This window comes from Puma concolor, chromosome B3 (assembly GCF_028749965.1).
Source record: "Puma concolor isolate L17-30 chromosome B3, mPumCon1.1.hap2, whole genome shotgun sequence".
Classification (NCBI taxonomy): Eukaryota; Metazoa; Chordata; class Mammalia; order Carnivora; family Felidae; genus Puma; species Puma concolor.
Window position 1 is genome coordinate 71,649,039 of NC_141672.1, and position 18,521 is coordinate 71,667,559.

At 36.4% G+C, this 18,521-nt stretch overlaps 1 long non-coding RNA gene across 1 annotated transcript in view; it reads right to left on the reverse strand.

The window, feature by feature from the left end:
• The window catches only part of LOC147580050 (uncharacterized), a 78,510-nt gene that overhangs the window by 50,638 nt on the left and 9,351 nt on the right, over positions 1-18,521 (reverse strand). The window contains exon 2 of the long non-coding RNA XR_015251871.1: positions 14,961-15,071. This is a non-coding gene — a long non-coding RNA (uncharacterized LOC147580050). The remainder of the gene's footprint in view (positions 1-14,960; positions 15,072-18,521) is intronic.

An 18,521-nucleotide genomic window follows, 5' to 3' on the forward strand; every position in this document is an offset into this window, starting at 1 on the left:
CTCAACAGGTCCAGAAGACATGGCAAGTTCACACAGTTCAGACACTACTGTGTTGCCACTTTTCTTTTATCTTACACCAATGGCCTCATGGAGGGTTCCCTATGACAAGTCTATGGAATGAAAAAAAAAAACACCAGGCCTTATTTACAGATGGTTGTATATAATATGTTACCACCATACACTTTTCTGTATGAGTAGGAAGGATAGTGGTAAAGAGATCCTACAAGCAGACAAAATATGAGATGGTATTTCTGATTGTCCACACTCAGTGTAAGGATAATTAAATAAAAGTGTATATATACTGATTTATGGTAGTGTTTAACATTTTGTTTTTAAAATTAGTCAGGAAAATGAAGAGAATGTTTGTAAGACTGAGATTAGAAAGCCTAGAGTAGGGATATGATGGTATCTTGCTCAAAATGAGTACAGTTTGTGAAAATATTTGTTTCTCATGTGAATATTCATCAAAGGGCATCCACTGAAGACGAAACTTTCCATAATCAGGTGGATGAGATAAAACAGTCCATACAGGACAGACAACCACTTTATCAGGCACTAGCTTTCTTATTTAATGAACTCAAGTATAAAATCTCAGGGCTGCAATAATAGAGTTTATGAACAAGCTTAATACCTTAGAATTGTCCTCATTATACTCTGTTTTAAGCAGACATCAATGCTGAGCTCCACACATGGCACCAACAGTAGGAAATCTTCCACCCACCTGATGGCAGGTTGAAATTGAATCCTTTCTATTATGAATAGCATCATAATCTGTTCTCACTGAAAAAGAATCTTAACTAGCTAGGCTTTTGTAATGGTAACCCAAAATAGCCAAAAATAACCAAAAATAACTTATCAAAGTTGCAACTGTGGGTAGCTGTGACTTATTTCCCCCTGGGACTTTCCAAGGTGTATATGTAATGTCTCTTAATACTATCCATCTGAGGATCAATTGTAAGAAGTACTTATCCAAAGGTTCTCATCTATTTGAGGGCTGCTCCTGGAAATGTTTTACTTTTCCAAAATGAAATAAAAATGAATATTTAGATTTTCATGTCATCAGAGAAGCCCTGGGATAGAAACTAAACAATGTGCTTACACAGTTCTGATTTCCCTCACGCATATTTCCTTCATCCTTGGCCAGAATTTTAGATAGCCAACATTTTCTGAGTGGAAAGTTCATACCTTTACTCCTAAGGGGTATGAACCCTTACTGTCATCCTGTGGTATATGAAATTGCCCATTCACTGTTATCATTAGACAAGAAAGAAAAAAATATACACCAGCAAATCCTCTGAGTTCCATATATATATATATATATATATATATATATATATATATATATATATATATTTCAGTTTGAGAAATTACCGGCATATATCACTACATAAGTTTAAAGCCTGGGTGGGTCAGTCGGTTAAGCATCTGACTCTTGATTTCGACTCAGGTGATGATCTCACAGGTTCACGAGTTTCAGCCCCACATCAGGCTCTGTGTTCACAGCTTGGAGCCTTCTTGGGATTCTCTCTCCTTCCCTCTCTTTCTGCCCCTCCCCTACTTGCACTGTCTCTGTCTCTCTCAAAATAAATAAACTTTTTTAAATTTTAAATTTTTTTTTCAACGTTTTTATTTATTTTTGGGACAGAGAGAGACAGAGCATGAACGGGGGAGGGGCAGAGAGAGAGGGAGACACAGAATCGGAAACAGGCTCCAGGCTCCGAGCCATCAGCCCAGAGCCTGACGCGGGGCTCGAACTCATGGACCGCGAGATCGTGACCTGGCTGAAGTCGGACGCCTAACCGACTGCGCCACCCAGGCGCCCCAAAATAAATAAACTTTTTAAAAAATGTTAAAAAAAAATAAAGAGGACAGCACAATGGCTTTATTTGCATATATTGTGAAATAATTACAATAGGTTTGGCTAACATCCATTTTATCAAACAGATAAAGTTAAGAGAAAACAATAAAACACACAAATTTCTTTATGATGAGAACTCTCAGGGTTTAAGCTCTTAACAATTTTCCTATATATCACAAAGCTATAGTCATCATGTTGTACATCACATCCCTAGTACTTATTTATCTCATAACTGGATATTTGTACCTTTTGACCACTTTCTCCAATCCCACCTCTCTCACCATGTGCCTCTGGTAACCACAAGTCTTATCTCTCTTTTGGAGAGTTTTTTTTTTTTTTTTTAATTCCAAATATACATTAGACCATACAGTGTTCATCTTTCTCCATCTGACTTGTTTCACTTGGCATAACACCTTCAAGGTCTGTCCATGTTGTCACAAATGGTACGACTTTCTCATTTTTAATGGCTGAATAATATTCCATTGTAAATATATACTACAACTTCTTTTTCCATTCATCCACTGATGGACACTTAGGTTAGCCATGTCTTGGCTATTATAAATACTGTTATAAACATGAGGGTGCAGATATATTTTCCAGTTAATGTTTATATTACCTTTGGATATATTCCACAAAGTGGAATTACTGGATTGTATGGTAGTTTTAATTTTAACTTTTTAACTTTTTAAAAAAATGTTTATTTATTTTTGAGAGAGAGAGAGACAGAGTGCAAGCAGGGGAGGGGTAGAGAGAGAGAGGGAGACACAGAATCTGAAACAGGCTCCAGGCTCTGAGCTGTCAGCACAGAGCCCGCCGCAGGGCTCAAACAGGATCAGCAAGATCATGACCTGAGCCAAAGTCAGACGCTTAACCAACTGAGTCACCCAGGTGCCCCATTCATTTTAACTTTTTGAGCTAAAAAATTAATTTTTAACCTTTTAATTTTAACTTTTGTCCATACTGTTTTGAATAGTGGGTGTACCAACTTACAATCCCACTAACAGTGAACAAGGGTTCTCTTTTTTCCACATCCATGGCAGTCCTTGTTATCTTTTATTCTTTTTCATGATGGCCATTCTAACAGGTCTTAGGTCCTTATCTCATTGTGGTTTTAATTTGCATTTCACTAATGACTAGTGATGTTGAATATTTTTTCATGTCCCTGTAGCCTTTTGTGTATCTTCTTTGGAGAAATGTCTATTCTGGTCCTTTGTCCATTATTTGTTTTTTGTTTGTTTGTTTGGTTTCTGCTATTGAGCTGTATAAGCTCTTTATAGGTTTTGGATATTAACCCATTATCAGATATATAGATTACAAATGTTTTTTCCCTTTCCATAGTTTTTTTTTAGTTTATTTACTTATTTTGAGTGAGAGAGAGAGAGCACATGCACACAACCACATGAGGGGCAGAGAGAAAGGGAGACAGAGAATCCCAAGCTCCATGCTAACAGTGCAGAGCCTGAGATGGGGCTCAATCTCGTGACCATGAGATCATAACCTGAACCAAAATCAGGAGTCAGATGCCTAACTGATTGAACCACCCAGGTGCCCCTCCCATTCCATAGGTTAGCTTTTTACATTGTTGGTGGCTTATTTTGCTCTCCAGAAGCTTTTCAGTTGGATGTAATCTCATGTTTATTTTTTATTTTGTTGCTTATGCTTTAGGTGTTGTATCCAAAACCTCATTACCAAGACTCATGTCAAGGAGCTTTATTCCTATGTTTTCTTTTAGGAGTTTCATGATTTCAGGCCTTACATTTAAGTCTTTACTCCATTTTGAGATAATTTTTGGAGTGTAAGATATGTGTCCATCTTCATTCTTTTACACATAAATATCCAATTATGCCAGCACCATTTATTGAAAAGACTATCTTTTCTCCACTGAGTATCCTTGTTTATATGCTTGACCTTATATGCTTGAGTTTATTTCTGGGCTCTTGATACTGTCCCATTGTTCTATGTGGCTGTTTTTATGCCAGCCTCATACTATTTTGATGACTATAGCTTTACAGTATAGATCAAAACCCAGAAGTGTGATGCTGCCTGCTTTGTTATTTCTCAGGATTTCTTTGGCTATTTGGGGTCTTTTGTGGTTCCACATGCACTTTAGGAATGTTTTTTTCCTACTTATATAAAAATGCCATTGGAATCTTGACAGGGATTGCACTGAATCTATAGATGCCTTTTGGTAGCATTGACATTTTAACAATATTAATTTTTCCAGCTCATTAACATAGAATATCTTTCTATCTATTTTTGTCTTCAATTTTTTTCATCAATGTCTTGTAGTTTTCAGAGTAGAAATCTTTCACCTCCGTAGTTAAATTTATTCCTAAGTATTTTATTGTGTTTGATTCTATTGCAGATGAGATTGATTTTATTTTTTTCAGAAAATTAGTTGTTAGTGCATAGAAATGCTCCTGATGTTTGCATGTTAATTTGGCATCCTGCAAATACTGAATTCATTGATTATATTTAACAGTTTTTTGGTTGAGTCTTTAGAATTTTCTATATATAAAATTATGTCATCTGCAAATAGAGACAATTTTATTTCTTCCTTTCCAATTCCGATATCTTTTGTTTCTTTTTCTTGCCTGATTGCTTTAGCTAGGCTTCTAAACTATGTTGAATAGAGTGGTAAGAGTGAGTACACTCTTGTCCGGACATAATTCTGTATGTTTCAATCTTGAAACAGGACCCTAGTTGACTTCTTGTCCACCAGAATGAAGAACGCATACATGTAACCTGATCAAACTGTTTTATCCAGGATCTCTAATTGGTCAAAACTTAAAAGGATAGAAAACCTAAATAACATAAGTGGGTTATTGGGAGTGATGGTGAAGGGAATTAATCCCAATGTCATTTGATTTATAGACTGTTGATTCTAGAAAATGGAGACAGAGCACTATGTATTTGCCATTAATTGAATGTATCCACTAAAAACTTTAATATAGTGTTCCAATAGATGTTCTCAGGTTGGCTCATCCACTGAGCCTTTAATAGGCTATTAAATTATTATATTACACTGGCTGCTCCTGGATGATTCTTCATAGAGTAAACTTTGTTCATTTTATGACCAAGTGCCCATTATTCCATGTCTCTTGCAGTAAAATAATCCCTTTTTGCTTTGGCAATATTATATAGGAATCCTAGGTCAGCAAATCTGGCATTCTCTAAGTCCTCAGAAGGTGGTGCTGGTAGCAATTTTATGGGCTGGGAAAATAACCCATTTTCAGAATTGATACACAGTCCATTAATTCTGAATCATGACCCTCTCCAGGGTGGAAAGAGACTCATGCAATTAATTTTCCACTAAGTAACCACCTGGTCATCCCTAAACAATGGTGTGCTATTGACAGGAGAAAGGGTTATGTTCTCATCTATTAGTTCTCATCTATTTCACCAAGGACAGTATGTGGATCAATTTTACTAAGGAGGGGCATAGGCCACTGGGTCCATGTATAACGTCCATCCCTGCCACCATTGACACTCTCTTCATGGGGTCATTGGGCACGTACTAAAGTGGCTAAGAAGACAGCCTATCTTATGTCCAACTGACAAGTCATTCTTTCCATCTGATATTTCAGTATTTCCTCTGGGGTGAGTATCTTTCTGATGAGAATTAGAAAAGATAAAAAAAAATCTAAAACTGTTGGCCCAATCCCATTAGTTTTCCTAAACACCTTATAGTGGTTGCCATGTGTGCTTCTCAGGTACCCTTTGGGAAGTAACACTCATTGTCCAGCTGCCGAACATTTCTATAGCCAAAATCTCACAGCTGAATGACTTTCCAAAAATTTCTCTCAGTGAAAGTATGCAACCTTGCCCTAGGCCATAGTCCCTCCTGGAGTCCGTATCCAGTGACTAGCTAAAGCAGAGCTATAAACTTTGCTGAAAGTTGGGAAAACTCTAGATACCCCCCTGAACTAGCTAAGACCTCTGTTGAGACAGAATCACAATTCATTTTCTCTTCCATTCAATCTTACCTCCTTTACTCCCTCACATATGCCCCCAAGGGTATTTACTCAATTAATTTACTGAATGAAAACCTTAATCTCAATCTCTGAAAGGCAACATAAAACAAATGGTACCAGAAGTAGCCTGAAAAAAACCTGGGATTTTGGTGCTGTGCGACCAGCTAGCAAGAAAGACTCCATCGCTGGGAATAGATATAACATAGAGAGCCAACAAAATATAGTATCCATGCAATTTTTAAAATTTTTTTTTCAACGTTTATTTATTTTTGAGACAGAGAGAGACAGAGCATGAACAGGGGAGGGGCAGAGAGAGAGGGAGACACAGAATCGGAAACAGGCTCCAGGCTCTGAGCCATCAGCCCAGAGCTTGACGTGGGGCTCGAACTCACAGACCGTGAGATCGTGACCTGGCTGAAGTCGGACGCTTAACCGACTGCGCCACCCAGGCGCCCCTCCATGCAATTTTTAAAATTCTCATTGATGGTGACTTGATAAGGAATACCAGGGAAGGAAAGATACTGGTGGGGGCAAAAAACAGGCATTTAAGAAAATGGGTAAGTAACACAGTATTTATGGAATTGACTGGCTTTCTCTAGGTTCTAGTGCATTAAAGAAAGTGGATGAAAGGCCGAAGATGATTATTTACCAATTAAAGTCTTAGTGTGAAAACTAAAGAACTTTCTTAGCACATGTGGAGACTCTCAAGTTTAGCAGCCAGAGGGCATGAGAAGATAAAGATTTGAACCAGGAATTATCTATAAACTTATTTATAAGAAGAGCTACAAGAGAGTGTGAATTACCAACCTCATTTAGTATGTTTTAACAAATTCCGGTCATTGATTGGAAGAGAGAGGGACATTAAGAAATGAATTGGGAGTTATTTACATTGATGCTTTCAGAAATTCTGAATCTTCCAATTCGTCTGAACTGTGTGGTGCTCAGAAATGGTATATTTCTCCATGTTAAAGGTGAGTGTACTTTCTTGCTTGAAGACGAAATAGAGGCCTCTGATTTGCACGAAAGCATGTCTCTTCCACAGGGTTTACCCTCACTACTCTTATTGATCACCAGGCCTGTAAGTACAAGGAAGCTACAACAGAGCATGACAGGGAAGTGTTGGACCTACTGAGAGAGCAAAGGAAGTATAGCTGAAATAATATTTAAGATGTAGCCATCAAATACTAGCAGGATCCTAGGGAATGTACATGGTTTGAGCAAGCAAGGAAAGAATTTTTAGTTGCATAATGGAGAATTTATAGATATGAGACACTCTCATGATACAAGATTTATCATCTTAGCAAGACATCCTCCAGAATATAGTATTAATATTCTGTTCTTGGAAATGGGAAAGCTCTTGATTGTTGGATAAAGTGATGGCTAAGAGTAAATAGAAGTGCCAAATTTTCCAAAAAAGTGAAAGAAGAGATTAAAATTCTCAGAGAAATGGACATACTTTAATAAATATGCTACCTCAGACAAAAAACCTCATCAGCTGTCTAAGCTGTAAGGTGGCTCAAAAGACATTTTCCTTTTTAAACTGAAGACGACACAAAAAATGGCAAAATATCCCATTCTCCTGGATTGGAAGAACAAATATTGTTAAAATGTCGATATTACCCAAAGCAATCTACATATTCAATGCAATCCCTATCAAAATAACACCAGCATTCTTCACAGAGCTAGAACAAACAATCCTAAAATTTGTATGGAACCAAAAAAGACCCCGAATAGCCAAAGCAATCCTGAAAAGGAAAACCAAAGCTGGAGGCATCACAATCCTGGACTTCAAGATGTACTACAAAGCTATAATCATCAAGACAGTATGGTACTGGCACAAAAACAGACATGTAAGCCAAGGGAACAGATTAGAGAACCCAGAAATGGACCCACAAATGTATGGCCAACTCATCTTTGACAAAGCAGGAAAGAATATACAATGGAATAAAGACAGTCTCTTTAGCAAATGGTGCTGGGAAAACTCGACAGAGACATGTAGAAAAATGAACCTGGACCACTTTCTTACACCATACACAAAAATAAACTCAAAATGGATGAAAGACCTAAATGTAAGACAGGAAGCCATCAAAGGCCTACAGGGGAAAACAGGCAAAAACCTCTTTGTCCTTGGCCACAATAACTTCTTACTCAACCTATATCCAGAGGCAAGGGAAACAAAAGCAAAAATGAACTACTGGCACCTCATCAAAGTAAAAAGCTTCTGCACAGTGAAGGAAACCATCAGCAAAACTAAAAGGCAACCAACAGAATGGGAGAAGATATTTGCAAATGACATATCAGATAAAGGGTTAGTATCCAAAATCTATAAAGAACTTATCAAACTCAATACCAAAAAAACAAATATCCAGTGAAGACATGGGCAAAAGACATGAATAGACACTTTTCCAAAGAAGACATCAAGATGGCTAACAGACACACGAGAAAATGCTCAACATCACTCATCATCAGGGAAATACAAATCAAAACCACAGTGAGGTACCACCTCACACCTGTCAGAATGGCTAACAATAACAACTCAGGCAACAAAAGAGATTGGCAAGGATGAAGAGTAAGAGGATCTTTTTTGCACTGCTGGTGGGAATGCAAACTGGTGCAGCCACTCTGGAAAACAGTATGGAGTTTCCTCCAAAAATTAAAAATAGGACTACCCTATGACCCAGCAATTACACTACTAGGTATTTATCCAAGGGATACAGATATGCTGTTTCAAAGAGGCACATGCACCCCCTATGGTTATAGCAGGGCTATCAACAATAGCCAGAGTATGGATAGAGCCCAAATGTCCATTGATGGATGAATGGATAAAAAAGATGTGGTATACATATACAATGGAGTATTACTCAGCAATCAACAAGAATGAAATCTTGCCATTTGCAATTACGTTGATAGAACTAGAGGGTATTATGCTAAGCGAAATTAGTCACAGAAAGACAAATATCATATGACTTCACTTAATGAGGACTTTAAGACACAAAACATATGAACATAAGGGAAGGGAAGCAAAAATAATATAAAAACAGGGAGAGGGACAAAACATAAGAGACTCTTAAACATACAGAACAAACAGATGGTTGCTGGAAGAATTGTGGGAGGGGGCATGGGCTAAATGGGTAAGGAGCATTAGGGAATCTACTCCTGAATCATTGTTGCACTATATGCTAACTAACTTGGATGTAACTAAAAAATAAATTAAAAAAAAAAAAAGACACTTTCCTTTTTAACCAAAGCAATAATGAATGTTCTAGGGAAAGGGGCACCACCATCACTGAAAAGCTCAGTGGTAACTCATGGGTGTAGGACATAATAAGAAATGCTGTTTCAGAACAGGGATCCCTGAGAGCTGCGTGATTGATAGGATCCCTAAGTAATAGAGGCCAGATGGCAGTGCTTAAATTAGTGTGAAAGTTGAAGTAGCAGCCAACGGAACATGACCTTTCGAGAACGAAGGAAATGGTTAATAGATCACTGTGTCCCTGAGCAGAAAAAATGAGCTGCCAATAAACTGCTCAATCTAAATATTCAAAAAAATTAAATATAGACTGCCAAAATACTGAAGGCAGTTGCCCCTATAAAAACCAGACTTTTGTGAAAAAACTGGTGGTTGTCAGAAGACAGTTGGGTGGGAAAATGGGTGAAATAGATAAAGAGGATTATCAAGTACAAAATAAATAAACTTAAAAATTTTCCAATTACACGTATGAAAAGTACAGCATAGGAAATGCAGTCAGCAAGATTGTAATAATGTTGTTTGGTGACAGATGATGACTATACTTATCATAGTGAACACTGAGTAATGTACAGAAGAATTGTTGAATCATTATGTTGTACATCTGAAACTAATATAAAACTTTATGTTAATTATATTTCAATAAAAAAATCTCCCTCAAAATAAAAATTATACATGTCTAAAATTAGAAGAATGATTAAATAAGTTTTGAAGCTACTAAATAAACAAAAACAAGAAACAAAATAACAACAACAACAAAAATACTCTCTTGCCCAATTCTTTGACTCGAGCCACTTTCAACCTCGAAACTCATGGACACAGGAAGATGGAGTCCTAAGAGGAAGGTCTCTGTAACACCAGAGCAGGTGAATAGAATAGTGACTTTCCCATTATTCCCTCCAAAGGGACCTACAGCCACTTACTCAGATGCAGTAGAAAAATTGAATACCCAACATTGTAAAGATAACTGAACACAGGGTCACAATATAGGGTCATATTGATTCACTATACAATGAGGGCATCATGTTAATCAAACCAGATGAAGAAGAAATGCTAAGTACACTGATGGCCTTGGTCAGACACATGAACTTGTGAGGGTAGCAGAAAAAAATTACATTAATTCTGGAGTCCACTAAATAAGTACAGTTTTTAGGTGTCTACTGGTCTGGGACCTACTGATACAATGCCTGCAAAGTAAAGAATAGATTATCAACATTCGTGCATTCTACCACTTAGAAGGAAGCTTCTGCTTCTAGATGAAGCATATTATATACAACTCAAAAGCTAAATGTGAAGACTTCTGGGATTTCCTTCAAGCTTTGGCTTTTCCAATAGAGCCAGATATTCCAGTGAGAGCCATTTAGTGACTATTTCTTCAATACCTCAATTGCAACCTCCTGGGCTTACATTTCTTCATCTTTTCCCATATCCACGTGGGTTGTAATTGCTATATTAAACCCTTAATTACCATAATACTTAAAGTGTCATGATACGATACAGAATAAAAGATAATGAAATCTAAGTCAGACTCAAAATTCCAAATAAAGCTAAAGCAGAGCTAAGCTATGTGTATTAGAAACGAATACTTTATTACAGGAGAAAATCTTCATGAGTTTGGAGTAGCTAAAGATTTCTTAAACAGGGCACTGAAAACAATAACTGTAAGGTAAAATTTTAATTGGACTTCATTAAAATTATCAAAAGATAACTCCACAAATTAGGAGAAGATATTTTTCGATACCTGCATCCCACAAGGATTTACATACATTTATTGGAAAAAGTCAGACAACCCAAATAAAGGGGGGGGGGGAGGAAAATGACTTAGGCAATTCTCAAAAGAGGGTATTTCAAATCACATATAGACTTACAAAAATGTAAATTATAAACAAAATGCCACACTACTGCAAACCCACTAAATGGCTAATGTTTTTAAACAAAACCAAGCGCTTTTGAGATGTAGGGCAAACGGAACTCTCATGGATTGCTGGTGGGGGTATGAGGTGATAAAACCATTTTGGAAAATTGTTTGGCATTATCCACTAAAAAAGTTGAACATACCTATGCCTTTAGACCATGGAACTCAACTCTGCTTTTTACCTGAGATGACACACTGGATGGAATAGTTATATGACACTCTCAATATCAGAGATCTTACCCAGTATCAAAAGTTACTAATAATTCAAAGGCTAGAGGTAACTGCAAGGTGCAAGCAAAACTTGAACTCCAAAACATCTTAAACATATTCAGTCATTTATTGGTGCCTAAGTCATTTATTGGGCTGGGGTTGTGCCAAGAAAAAAAGGAAGAGCCAGACATGGATGAGTTTTAGAATTACATATGGGGATCTGACAAAAAGCAACATATCTAGGGGCACCTGGGTGGCTCAGTTGGTTAAGGGTCTGATTCTTCATTTTGGTTTGAGTCATGATCTCTCACAGTTAGAGACACTGAGCCCTGAGCCAGGCTCTGTGTTGACAACAGGGAGTCTGCTTGGGATTCTCTCTCTGTCCCTCCTCTCTCTGTCTCTCAAAATAAATAAATAAACTTAAAAAAAAAGCAACATATCTAGTCCTTTGCAAAACCAGATTAAACCATGTTGGATTAATTTATTATATTATTAATTTATAATCAGAGAGAGGGAATGATCATAGGGAAAGGGGTCAATTTAACCAACTTAAAGTTTTTGGGTTTTTTTTACATGTTTATTTATTTTTGAGAGAGAAGAGCAGGGAAAAAGAGGGAGACAGAGAATCAGAAGCAGGCTCCAGGCTCTGAGCTGTCAGCACAGATCCTGACATGCGACTCAAACCCACAAACCGTGAGATCATGACCTGAGCCAAAGTCGGACGCTTATCCAACTGAGTCACACAGGAGCCCCAAAGTTTTATAATTTTTTAAAAAAATTCTTTCAAAAGTCTTTTTTTTTTAAAGTCGGAATACGTTGTATAAACTCAGGATTATGGAACAATTGCAAAAAAGAAATTTGCTTTGGTAGAGCCATTTAAAACATGTTTCTATTGCTTTTATTAGGGATTACATATGGAGATCAGGGTGCATCATAGTCTCTTTAACTCATAGTCTCTAAGATTTGAAATCTTAAAGTTGCTGGATAACATAAAATATTTTTGATAAGTGAAGACACTAATGAAATAAATTATAAAACCTCATGATTAAATGAAAATAAGCAGAAAAAGGGAAGCCAGAACAGGGAAGGTCAGAGAAAAAAAATTACAAAAGCACACAATTCAATTTGTGTGTAACTGTCTATAACCCAGAAAAAAGAAGAATTGTAGTAGTAGATTTTAAATGCCATTGTTGTTTGTTTTGTTTGCCATTCCTTCTCTCACCCTCAGGCAAAAGGCTGTGCTGTCACAACCAAAATATTTAAACAGTTCTTACGCATTTAATGATAACAGCAAGAAACACCCCAAAATACAATGTCTTGAATGAACATAAAACAATATGCTTCTAAAGAACAAGGAAAGAACAAGGTTCATGTTGTAGAGAGTAGCTTTTTGCTTCCCTGTATTATCACTCAAAAGCTCAGTCTCAACAGCATAGAGCATGAACAACCAGATTAGCCATTTGTCATCTTTCAAACTCCTGAATGGATGACCCTTGCAAAGATGGAAAAATAACCTTGGTAAAACAGAGATAAGATGGTTGTTAAGAAGGGAGAGGGAGAATAGTTGTTAGGTTTGTTTGGTTGTTTGTTATTTCCCCTTCCTCTGTACTAGAAAGAAGAAAATAATAGGAAATAAATTTATAAAAAAATGTTTTTATTTTTATTTTTTAAAATATAATTTACTGACAAATTGGCTTCCATGCAACACCCAATGCTCATCCCAACAAGTGCCCTCCTCAATGCCCATCACCCACCTTCCCCTCTCTCCCAACCCCCATCTTTATTCTTTGCATTCAATGGTTTGCCTCCCTCCCTCTCTGTTTGTAACTTTTTCTTTCCCCTTCCCCTAGGGTCCTCTTAATGTTAGGTACAATCATAATGATGGTAATCTTTCAATTCAAAAGGTGAAGGTACAGAAAAATAAGATCAAAATCTATGTAAACAGGAATATGATAAGCTATCAGTGCATTTATTTGCTTAATTGTGATACAGTGGGTAAAAGGTAAACCACTGAAATTGAGTAAAATTACCTTAGAATAAGGATCAGGAAGCCCTTACTCATAGTGGGTAGTAAATTTAAAGAACTATTTGTTTCAAGAAGTGGCAGTGGCAGGAAATTCAACTGGATTCAAAATGATTTTCATCAAACTGATGAAGGATAGAACTATACAAAGTTACTAAGAAAAACCGGGGCATGATTAAACTTTCAGTTCGAGTAAGGAAAACTAATCCATACCACTTAATGACAGGTAACTTGTTAATTGTTCACAACAGAATAATTGCTTGGAACTGAGATGTCTACTAGAAAGTCACCAGCCACATATGGCTGTTTAAATTTAAATTTAAATCAATCAAAATAAAATAAAATATTCAGTTCTTCATTTGCAATATACACATTTCAAGTTCTTAACAGCTTCATGATGTCGGTAGATGCCATATTGGACAGAAGAGTTTATAGACCATTTCCATTACCAGAGGAAGTCCTATTTTGCAGTGCTGGTAAAATGCCCTGTTTCAATACCTCTCATGTTACAATATTGTATTTTATATCTCACTAAAAAGAAATTCTGGTGTTAAATATGATGTTCCAAACCCAATTTCATAGGAAAATAAGTTCTGAGAAATGTGAAAAGAAGTTCCATGAAAAATAAGTGGTAAAAGTTCTACAGTAAAATATCTTGGAAAAATATTTCATGCAGTGGCCCACATTAGTTTCACAGAATATTGTACATTAGTATATTTGAAATGACACTGAAAAATTCTGGAGTAATTATACAAGCTCAACTTTTCTTACACAAATGTTCAAAAAGACAATTTTTTTCTTAGACTTCTCCAGTGATTTTAATATCCAAGAAAATACAGAATAATCTTATGGTATGAATCTTAAACCTATAAATCCAGATCTCATTATGTGTAAATTTATTCATATAACTTGTAAAGTTGGTTTTGTTCTCAAGTTATGACTTAATAATAAGAATGAATGAGCTATATAACTATCAGCTTATGATAACAACGGTACCATTTTCATTTTACTTTTTACAACAATTATTCAGTATATAGATGTGGAGTCTTTTTTTTTTTGAGAGAGAGAGAGAGAGAGAGAAAGAAAATGAGTGGGGGAGGGGCAGAGAGAGAGAGAGAGGGGGGACAGAGGATCTGAAGCTGGCTCCACACTGACAGCAGCAAGCCGAGCTAAATGCAAGGCTCCAACTCAGGAACCATAAGATCATGACCTGAGCTGAAGTCAGATGCTCAATCGACTGAGCCCCGAGGTGGCCCTACAGATGGTGAGTCTTATTTTAAAGATTCAGCATTCATTAACTTGCCCAAGAATAATGACAACACGCTATAGAAGGATTTATAGCCAAGTTGGCTTCAGTCTAAACCTTGTACCTTTTACATTTAAAAAAAAAATTTTTTAATAGCCCTTCTTCCCCCCAATACCCCAAATTATGCCATAGACCAACAAGCAAAGCAGGTAAATGGACAATTTCTCAAACTGAATCTGTGATGGGTAACTCAGATCCCACCAATGATGGGAATAAATCCAATTCCACAGTGGTCCCCAAAGAGACTGCTATCATTGCACCAAATTCTGGCACAGGCTAAGCACTATGCTTCCTGATATAAATATAAGATAACAAAACGTGATCTTTTACTTCAAAAGGACTTCAATCTTGAGAGAAGAAAGCTGAGATAACAAATTTACATGTAATTAATGGCATTCTTGATGTGTGGAAAGAAGTGTAAGCTTACCTTGAGGAGTCAGATATGATGGTACTGATGAGTTTTGACTGAGATAAAAAATATTTCTTGGATTCCTCATCAGACAACTGTTGGAGAGCTTGCAGTCATGAAGAAAGGCATCTGCAAAAGCAAAGTGGCGTCAGAAAGCTGGCAAGTTTAGAGCAGAGCAACTACTTTGACCAAAACGTGAGTATAGAGTACCTAGTTGAGATAGTCCTCTATAGGATGACATGAATAGCATTTGTCATTATTTGTCACATTGAGCTGAGAGGTCACATAAGCAATTAAAAACAGAAATGGTACAATTTTATTTGTCTGTCAGAAGCATAACTCAGTATAGATTTTAAACTGATTAGAGAGCAAGAAGCAGGGAAATCAGTTACGAGACAATTCCAACAATTCCAGTGAGTAATTTTGGATATGGATAATGACAAGTATCTAGACTAAGGTAGAGTCAACAGTAATAGAAAATATTTTTGAAAAATAAAAGATGATGAGTTTTATGAAGGTGATTGTGGAACGTTCTTATGAAGATATCCAGTAGAAATTTGATTCAGAAGTCTGGTGTTTGAAAGAAAAGTTAACTCTAAAGATAAACTCTGAAGTCAATAATACTAATTTTCTAATGGCTAGTCAAGGGAGGTAACTTTGACCTCTTATTTCTCTCACTGAAGACTCCACTATTCTATCATTATCAAGACCATCAGTGGGCTTTGAAGATTCCACTTGATATTATACACTTATTAGTATCAACCTTTTTATTAGAGTAAGGTCGGGTAAACATGAGTACAACACTCTAAATATATGTTCTTCCCTGTCATAATATCACGGCTTTAAATCATCCTAATAAGTGATCATTACATAAAACTATCCAACCTAAAAAGCCGGATATTATTAAATTATCAAAAATTTCCAGTCTACACCTCCTAAGGACATTTTTCAATTCTTTACTGTTGTTTATACATCTAAGCAGATAATTGGTGATTAACTGGCCATTTGATCATTTTAAAAATTAGCATAGTTTCAATGTTGCTGCTAAAGTCACTAAATTACATAAAGAAAAGTACTTAATTGTAACCAAATATTTCCACATCCACTTGAAAAAGAGTCACATACTATTTTGTATTATTTTTCATATTATGCTCAATTATATTTTTAAACAAAGTTAGGCATAAAAGGCAGAATGGAAACATTTTCAGAATATAAATTCATTTGAATAAGAACAAAGTTTCTGCTAAGATTATGATATATGTTTTGAACACTGAGCAAAAACTCTAAGGATCAAGCCATGCTGGATATCAAATCAAAACTATAATGAGATATCTATCACCTGTTATCTGTTAGGATGGCTATTATAAAAAAATGTAAAAGATGACAAGTGTTGGTGAAGATGTGAAGAAACTGGCACCCTTGTACACTGTTGATAGAAATGTAAAATGGCACAGCTGCTATGAAACATAGTATAGAGATTCCTCAAAAAATTAAAAATAGAACTACCATATGACCCAGCAATCCCACTTCTGCATACATATTCACAAGAATTGAAATCGGGACCATGAAGTGATATCTGCACTCCCATGTTCACACAGCTCTATTTTCAATATCCAAAATATGAATGGGTAAAGAAAATGTGATATATATATATATATATATATATATATATATATATACACACACACACATACATACATACAATGGAAAATTATTCAACCTTAAAAAAGAAGACAATTTTTCCATTTGTGACATCGATGAATCCAGAAGACTTTATGTTAAGTGAAATAAGCCAGATACAGAAAGACAAATAGTACACGATCTCACTTATACATGTGGAATCTAAAATAGTCAAACTCATAGGAACAGACAGCAGGATGGTGGTTCCCAACTGCAGGGGTTGCAGAGAATGGGGAGATGCTGGTCAGGAGTACAGTTTCAGTAATTCAAGTCGAGTAGTTCTGAAGATCTAATGTACATTACGGTGAATATAGTTAATAATGCTTTGCCATGTTTTTGAAATTTGTGAAGAGCGATCCCTATGAAAATAACACCAGCATTCTTCACAGAGCTAGAACAAACAATCCTAAAATTTGTATGGAACCAAAAAAGACCCCAAATAGCTAAAGCAATCCTGAAGAAGAAAACCAAAGCTGTAGGCATCACAATCCTGGACTTCAAGATGTACTACAAAGCTATAATCATCAAGACAGTATGGTACTGACACAAAAACAGACACGTAAGCCAACGAACCCAGAAATGGACCCACAGATGTATGGCCAACTCATCTTTGACAAAGCAGGAAAGAATATACAATGGAATAAAGACAGTCTCTTTAGCAAATGGTGCTGGGAAAACTGGACAGAGACATGCAGAAAAATGAACCTGGACCACTTTCTTACACCATACACAAAAATAAACTCAAAACGGATGAAAGACCTAAATGTAAGACAGGAAGCCATCAAAAGCCTACAGGAGAAAACAGGCAAAAACCTCTTTGTCCTTGGCCACAATAACTTCTTACTCAACACATCTCCAGAGGCAAGGGAAACAAAAGCAAAAATGAACTACTGGCACCTCATCAAAATAAAAAGCTTCTGCACAGTGAAGGAAACCATCAGCAAAACTAAAAGGCAACCAACAGAATGGGAGAAGATATTTGCAAATGACATATCAGATAAAGGGTTAGTATCCAAAATCTATAAAGAACTTATCAAACTCAATACCAAAAAAACAAATATCCAGTGAAGACATGGGCAAAAGACATGAATAGACACTTTTCCAAAGAACACATCCAGATGGCTAACAGACACACGAGAAAATGCTCAACATCACTCATCATCAGGGAAATACAAATCAAAACCATAGTGAGGTACCACCTTACTCCAGTCAGAATGGCTAACATTAACAACTCAGGCAATGACAGATGTTGGTGAGGATGTGGAGAAAGAGGATCTTTTTTGCACTGCTGGTGGGAATGCAAACTGGTGCAGCCACTCTGGAAAACAGTATGGAGTTTCCTCCAAAAATTAAAAATAGGACTACCCTATGACCCAGCAATTACACTACTAGGTATTTATCCAAGGGATACAGATATGCTGTTTCAAAGGGGCACATGCACCCCCTATGGTTATAGCAGGGCTATCAACAATAGCCAGAGTATGGATAGAGCCCAAATGTCCATTGATGGATGAATGGATAAAGAAGATGTGGTATATACACAATGGAGTATTACTCAGCAATCAAAAAGAATAAAATCTTGCCATTTGCAATTACGTGGATGAAACTAGAGGGTATTATGCTAAGCAAAATTAGTCAGAGAAAGACAAATATCATATGACTTCACTTAATGAGGACTTTAAGACACAAAACATATGAACATAAGGGAAGAAGCAAAAATAATATAAAAACAGGGAGGGAGACAAAACATAAGAGACTCTTAAATATAGAGAACAAACAGAGGGTTACTGGAGGGGTTGTGGGAGAGGGTATGAGCTAAATAGGTCAGGGGCATTAAGGAATCTACTCCTGAAATCATTGTTGCACTATATGCTAACTTGGATATAAATTTAAAAATAA